This window comes from Nansenia antarctica (genome assembly GCF_963989245.1).
Source record: "Nansenia antarctica genome assembly, chromosome: 1".
Lineage (NCBI taxonomy): Eukaryota > Metazoa > Chordata > Actinopteri > Argentiniformes > Microstomatidae > Nansenia > Nansenia antarctica.
The window spans coordinates 99,940,813-99,948,312 of NC_137674.1; the positions used below are offsets into that span (position 1 = coordinate 99,940,813).

At 49.8% G+C, this 7,500-nt stretch overlaps 1 protein-coding gene across 1 annotated transcript in view; it reads left to right on the top strand.

Moving 5' to 3' along the window:
* Window positions 1–7,500, top strand: part of ephb1 (EPH receptor B1) — a gene marked incomplete at both ends in the record, with an annotated part of 111,669 nt that overhangs the window by 55,096 nt on the left and 49,073 nt on the right. The window lies entirely within an intron of this gene.

A 7,500-nucleotide genomic window follows, 5' to 3' on the forward strand; every position in this document is an offset into this window, starting at 1 on the left:
GTGTGTGTGTGTGTGTGTGTGTGTGTATGTGTGTGTGTGTGTGTGTGTGTGTGTGGGTGTGTGTGTGTGTGTGTGTGTGTGTGTGTGTGTATGTGTGTGTGTGTGTGTGTGTGTGTGTGTGTGTGTGCGCGCGTGTGTTTGTGCACCTGCATGCATTAATGTGTGTCTGCGTGTGTCTGTGTGTGTGTGTGTGTGTGTGTGTGTGCTTGTGTGCTTGCGTGCTTGTGTGTGTGTGTGTGTGTGTGTATGTGTGTGTGTGTGTGTGTGTGTGTGTGTGTGTGTGTGCGCGTGTGTTTGTGCACCTGCATGCATTAATGTGTGTCTGCGTGTGTCTGTGCGTGTGTGTGTGTGCGTGTGTGCTTGCTTGCGTGCTTGTGTGTGTGTGTGTGTGTGTGTGTGTGTGTGTGTGTGCGGTTGATCTACTCCCTCCAACCCACCACTGCCCTGAAACCTCGTCCCTCATTACCCTCAACCCTACAGGGACAGGAAGGAGGAAGTAGGGCACACTATGTAGGTGACCTGGAAAGAAGAACAGAAGTTGGGAGGGAAAAACAAGACATTCTCTCCCCCCCATTCATAGATAGTTGAGGAAACTCTCTGGCTCTCTGAATCAAAGGTGTTAATATAGAAAACCACAACCCTATTGATTTGTTGTTATTCTAGCCAGAGCCGGATGTCTTACAGTTAGGGCTGGGGCGATATGGCCTAACTTTAATATCTCAATATTTTCAGACATTTGGACGATACAGTACAGAATGTATATACGTTAGGTACAATATATACTGTAGTATATATTAATATATATGTCACTGTAGTATTATTATTAAGTTATATGTGGCGCGTTCTGGTGAAAAGGTGCGACCACTCGCCAACCGTTTTAATGTTTGACACATCATTTGAAAGCTTACAATCTGTCCTCTCAGAATATGTAAAAAACTGAAAAATGACTTTGGGTACGGGTTGCACTTTTCACCAGCAGCTGTCACATACAGCTCTGGAAAAAATTAAGAGACCACTGCAAAGGTATTAGTTTCTTTGGTTTTTACTATTTATAGGTATGTGTTTGAGTAAAATGAACATTTTAGTTTTATTCTATTAACTACTGAGAACATTTTCCCAAATTCTATATTGTCATTTTGACCATTAATTTGCAGAAAATGGTGAACTGGTGAAACTGGTCAAAATAACAAAAAAAAGATGCAGTGTTTTCAGACCTCGAATAATGCAAAGAAAACAAAGTTCATATCCATTTTAAACAACACAATACTAATGTTTTAACTTACAAAGAGTTCAGAAATCAATATTTGGTGGAATAACCCTGATTTGTAATCACAGCTTCCATGCGTCTTGGCATGCTCAGATGCTCTCCACCAGTCTTTCACATTGCTGTTGGATGACTTTATGCTTTATGCTTTTTTTGATGGCTTGTGACCATCCATCTTCCTCTTGATCACATTCCAGAGGTTTTCAATGGGGTTCAGGTCTGGAGATTGGGCTGGCCATGACAGGGTGGTCTGGTGGTCCTCCACCCACACCTTGATTGACCTGGTCAGTGTGGCATGGAGCACTGACCTGCTGTAAAAAAAACAACCCTCAGAGTTTTGGGGTACTGACGCTGTCAGTACAGAAGGAAGCAGAAGGAAGTTTTCTTCCGGGACGACCTTGTACATAACTCGATTCATGCGTCCTTCACATAGACAATCAGTCCAATTCCAACCTTGCTGAAGCACCCCCAGATCATCACCGATCCACCACATTTCACAGTGGGTGCGAGACAATGTGGCTTGTACACCTCTCCAGGTCTCCATCCAACCATTAGATGACCAGGTGTTGGGCAAAGCTGAAACCTTACACCAGTCCTCTATAGTCCAATCCTTATGGTATTTTGCAAACGTCAGCCTGGCTCTTCTTTGCTTTTCATTGATGAATAGGTTTTTTTTTTTGCTTTGCGTAAACCGTCCTCGCCATGCACTTCACCCCAGCTGCCGTTTGCCATTCTTTTTGTAGGTCACTTGATGTCATCCTATGGTGGTTGAGTGACTTTCGAATGAGTTGGCGCCGGTCATTCTGGTCAATGGAGAGAGGTTTGTTCCCTCTGCCGGTCTGTAGCTTTGTTGTCCACAATGTCTGCTTCTCGACCTGGTTCTTGAATGAATGAATGAATGAATGGTCTTTATTGTCATTGATATAGTACAGGTACCAAACAACGACATTTGGGAGGGGGGGCTCCCCTGGTGTTAGGAAAAAAAAAACTAAAAACAAGAAGGGAAAATAGCTGGTTTACATAAATAAAGGCTATATACACTATCCACTATACTATACTATACAAATAAAACACATGCTATGCTATACCTATTCTAACATTTCCTATCTCTGTTCTTATGAAGCGCAGTCTTTGAAATTTGAAGGATACCGGACACTCACTGTATCCTTCGGCCAGTAAAGCCAACATTTTATTTTTCCTCACCCAAAATGTTTCTTTTCAATTATTTTGCCATGGTAAATAATTATTTTTGGATTCCAATTACTTTTGAAGTAGTACTAGCATTGTTTTTGCCATCCAGCCTACTGGTAAAGGATAATGATGACCACCTCAGTGGTTTTTATGCTTTTCCTTGTTAAATAACTAATTACTAATTGTTGCCGTCCATCCTGCTGCAAAAGGATAGTGATGACCACATCAGTGGTTTTTATGCTTTTCCTTGTTAAATAACATTCTGCTCAGATGATCACCTAATCAGTACCTCACTAAGTAGAATGAGGTGTGCCTGAGTTGGAATTCAACAGACACTAGAATGGAATGGCTGCCATACAGTACATTAGATGCTGATTTAAGAAACATTTTAAGTGGTCTCTTAAGCTGTATGAGCTGTATATAAGTCCAAAAACACTTCTTATTCAAAGAAACAGTCTGCATCTACAATGTACCATTGGACTCATTGTGATGCATGGAATGTAATTAGGAATGGTATCTCATTCGGTTCCATGCATTTTGTGGATAAATACATCAAGTACGCTAAAAACTGGATATACCACCCAGCCCTACTTCAGTGCTGTATGCTAATGCTAATGCTATATCTTAATGCTAATGATTTCATTGCCCTGGTGTTCCTCATGCAATCTATGAATTGCAGGGCTGGTTTCCAGCGCCGAGATTAGGTCTGTTGCTGATTTGAAGACCCATGTTCAATGAAGGATATCCTTTCAAAGTAAAGGCCTCCTGCAGAGCCTGGAACCCATGGTGGTGTTCGAACCCTCATTACCCCCCCCTCTGCCCAGGGGCTTGCACATCCAGAGAGTGGCCCCCCGCTGAGAAATCCTGGAGAAGAGCCTCAGAACGCCTGTTATCCCCCCCCACCATCCTCCACCCAATCCCCCCGGCCTCCTCAGCCCTGCTCCTGTACTAGTGTGATTAGCTAGATGAAGGCACTCTCTCAGGGGTTTGGAGTTAGGACTTAGAAGCATCTGGAGACCCCGGTGTGTGACTGTGTGTGTGTGTGGAAGTGAGAGAGAGAGAGAGAGAGAGAGAGAGAGAGGGAGGGAGGGAGCGAGAAAGACAGAGAGATACAGTGAGAGAGAGAGAGAGAGAGAGAGAGAGATACAGTGAGAGAGAGAGAGAGAGAGAGAGAGAGAGAGAGAGAGAGAGAGAGAGAGACTTTGGTAATAATGCTGACAAAATCCCTTTACTGAGGATTCTTCTTCTTCGGCGTATGGGTAGTTGTTTTTCCTCTCCACTCCACCAGGCTCGGGGCCGAGGGGCTACCCTTTTACCACCCCGAGACCTGGTTGAGGGGCTCACCCGGGCTATATTTCTGGACACCCCTCCAGAAGCCACGTCATCGTCTCGTCATCTAATACCGACAGACCATGCATCCCGTTGGGTGGGTGGTACACCGGGCAATCCAGGATAATATGGTCTGCGGTTTGGTCCTCTGCGCCACACTCGCACGACGCATTTGGGGCCAAGCCCCATCTGTGCATTGATGAGCGGAAACGCCCGACGCCGGTCCGGAGACGATTGAGCCTCACCCAGGATAGCCTTGGCAAGTCCATCCCGAGGGGCTCAGCGCCGGCGACTGGGATGTGGTCGCGGAGTTTGGAGGTGTTAGCCTCCCACTCCGCGCGCCACATATAATCCGCCCATCCTGCCGCACTGATGTTGAGATCTCTGCATTGCTGCCTGAGATCCTGTGCGGCAGGCACAAATGGGTGTCTCGACTTGAGACGCCGGGAGGGCTCCGCTGTTATAGTGAGCCTATCATGGAGCAGATGGTTATTAAGCTCCGCGGCCCGGCAGGCGAGACGTGCTGTGGCTCCCATGCGGCGGAGGCCTGCGGGCTGGATGCCTGCTAGGATGGGAAGGTTGTCCACGGGGGTAGGACGCAGGCATCCTGTCACAATGCGCAAGGCTTCGTTTATAGGCGAGTCGATGAGGCGGGTGTGGGCACTGCGACACCATACTGGGGCGCAGTATTCACTAGTTGAATAAACGAGGGCTAGGGCTGCCGTGCGCAAGGTCCTTGCGCCGGCGCCCCAGCCCGAGCCAACCAGTCGCCTCATCAACGCCACACGAGCTGTTAACTTCTTGCGCAGTGACTCGAGGTGTCGGCGAAACGTGAGCGTCCTGTCCAATGTCACGCCGAGATAGATTGGCTCAGCGGAACATGGCAGGGGAGTTCCATCTAGGTGTACTCTAAGCTCACGTTTAGCCTCCCTGTTGTTAAGGTGGAAGGCAGCCGACACCGTCTTTGCCTCGCTAAGCTTCAATCTCCATTTCCGGAAGTATGCCACTAGTGTCTGCATGTCCTGGCTCAGAATCCCCTCCACAGACTGCCAATTTCCAGCAGAGTACACCACTGCGAGGTCGTCTGCGTAGGCGTACTTCCGCGAGAGTGTGTTGGGCAGGTCATAGGTATAGATATTATAGAGGAGGGGGGCCAGGACCGATCCCTGAGGGACGCCGTTCTTAAGGCGTCGAAGCCTGCTTAGCTGTCCGCGACCGGTGGTGAGGGTAAAGCTGCGGTTACGGATGAGCTCCATGATCATTCTGACCATGTGCCTGTCCGGCAGCAGGCGGAGCAGCTTGCAGGAGAGGCCGCGATGCCATACGGTATCGTAGGCAGCCGTCAGGTCTATAAAGACGGCCCCGGCCTTCTTTTTTGCCGAAAAGCAATCCTCGATGTCTTGAGTCATAAGGGTGACTTGATCTACGGTCGACCTCCCGCGTCGGAACCCGGCCTGCTCACGTGGGAGCAGCGGGTCGACAATTGGTTCGATGCGGGCGTAGATGAGACGCTCGAGGATCTTGAAGGGGATGCATAACAGAGAGATGGGACGGTAACTCTTAGGGTCCCCTTCAGGCTTATTCGGTTTAGGGATCGCAACAACTAGGGCTCTTCGCCAGATTTTGGGGATCTTGAGTTGGCGCAAACAGGAAGTGAGGAACGCTCTCAGCCAGGACTTCAAGGCGGGTGCGGCATGGAGAATAAGCTCCGGGCAGATGGAATCAGGCCCCGGAGCTTTCCCTGGCTTTAGATGCTGGAGGGCAGCAGCGAACTCCTCCGGGGTGAATTCACCGGAGATGTAGTCACTGCTAGGTGTTGGGGCCCTCCAGAGGTCTGACACTTCTTTTGCCACAAGTCGAGACGACTCGCGGTCTTTGCCCTCGTATGACCCACTTTTCACAAATTGTGATGCGATTTTATTTGCAGAGATGGGGCAGTGACGGGGGGAGTGTCTGGACCTACCAGTGAGATTGTTCATGATACTCCATGCCTTACGGCTGGAGTGCGAGAAGTCGATGGAGTCAATGGCCTCCTCCCAGCGCTCCTGTCTTTTACGGCTGAGTCTTGACAGCAAGGCTGTTGCGAGCCTGTCCGACTCAGCTCCTGCAGGGGCCTGGAGGAAAGCACAGTGGAGCTTCTCACACTCCTCATCCCAACACGGTTTGTAGCTAATGCGACGTCCGCGTGGGATGGATTTTTTTGCCGCTTTCACCAACATGCCACAGAAGTCCCGGTACGCCTCATCCACGTTGTTAGAGTTAGGCGATGGGAGGTGCCTTGTGGATTTGTTGGTAAGGAGGCGGAAGCGTTTCCAGTCGGCCTTTCGGAAGTTCCACCGTTTCACTGGCTCACTCGGAACAAGGTTAACGAGTTTGGCCGTTGTTATCAGTGAGGGTCGATGTTGAGACCTCGGGAACTTTCCTAGCACACGTCTATCGGGGAGCCGGTTGTCAGCGCTGGCACTCGCGAATGCCAGGTCAGGGTTCGTCCCAGTGTTCCAACGACCGGAGCGGAAGCTGGCTGCGCCCTTGGGGTCGTACAACAGGGCCAGGCTGTTATTAGCTGCCCAGACAGCCAGGTTCTCTCCGTCGGTTGAGTTGGTGCGGTAGCCCCAGTCTTCATGCTGGCAATTGAAGTCACCAGCATAGATACAGGGGTGGGGGAACACTGGTAGACACACTGGTGTGATTCGCGAGGGTGGAGGTTTGTAGACGTTGATGATTTTTAGACCGGCAACGTCCACGCACAGCCACTCAATCTCCGAGTCAGCCGGGGATTGGTCAGCGAGAGTCCAGCTCAACCTTTGTTGGACAAACGTGGCGAGGCCATGCTTCCTGCTCAGGGTAGACCCAGCTAGCTCAAAGTTTGGTAGAACTAGCTTGTCTGCTGATATGCAGTGGGTCTCCTGGAGGAGAATGACGAGGGCCTTGGTGGTATTGGCCAGGTGTTCGATGACGTCGATCTTACTGGGGGTTAGTCCTTCGGTGTTCAGCTGCAGTATTCTGGGTTCGAGGTCAGCAGACCTCTCCCCCGGCTGCTGCCGAACACCAGCCCGGGTGAGGGGCCCTGGTTGGCAAACTTTGTTTCGCTTCTTGCTTTTGGCAGTCATTAGCTACTTACGGGGGGCACCACGAGAAGGTGTTTGCCACGCCACATCAACATGCACGGATGCTGAGTGCTCTCTATTCGCTTGTCTAGCTTTAGAGACCCCTGAGGATAAACTACAGTTACGGGATGTACTATACAGTAGAAAGATGAATTTCTCTCTCTCTCTCTGTCTCTCTCTCTCTCACACACACTCACACTACCTGTCTACTTATTCTTATTTATTGTTAATGCACCACTTAGAAACGTACCACCTTTATGCTAACCTCCTCTCTAACCACTCTAACTACCAGCCTGCCTCATCATCATCGCCTACCGGCCGGCAAAGGAAACAGCCCCTTTCTACCTGCAAGCAATAGTCACCCCCCCCAAACACCAGCCCGTTCACTCCGCTCTTCCACCTCTAATGGCCGACTGGCTGGCCGACTGGCTCCACCGCCTCTACACAGATGCGGCAGTCGCACTACCCGGTCACGTCTCTTCACTATACTGGCTACACTACACTATACTAGAACGACGACTGCCAATGGCCCCAGGCCCGAGCATAGATTACTTGTTCCTGCTATGACTGGTGGTTAGAGGATTCACTTACTTAGTCAAATGTATTTGC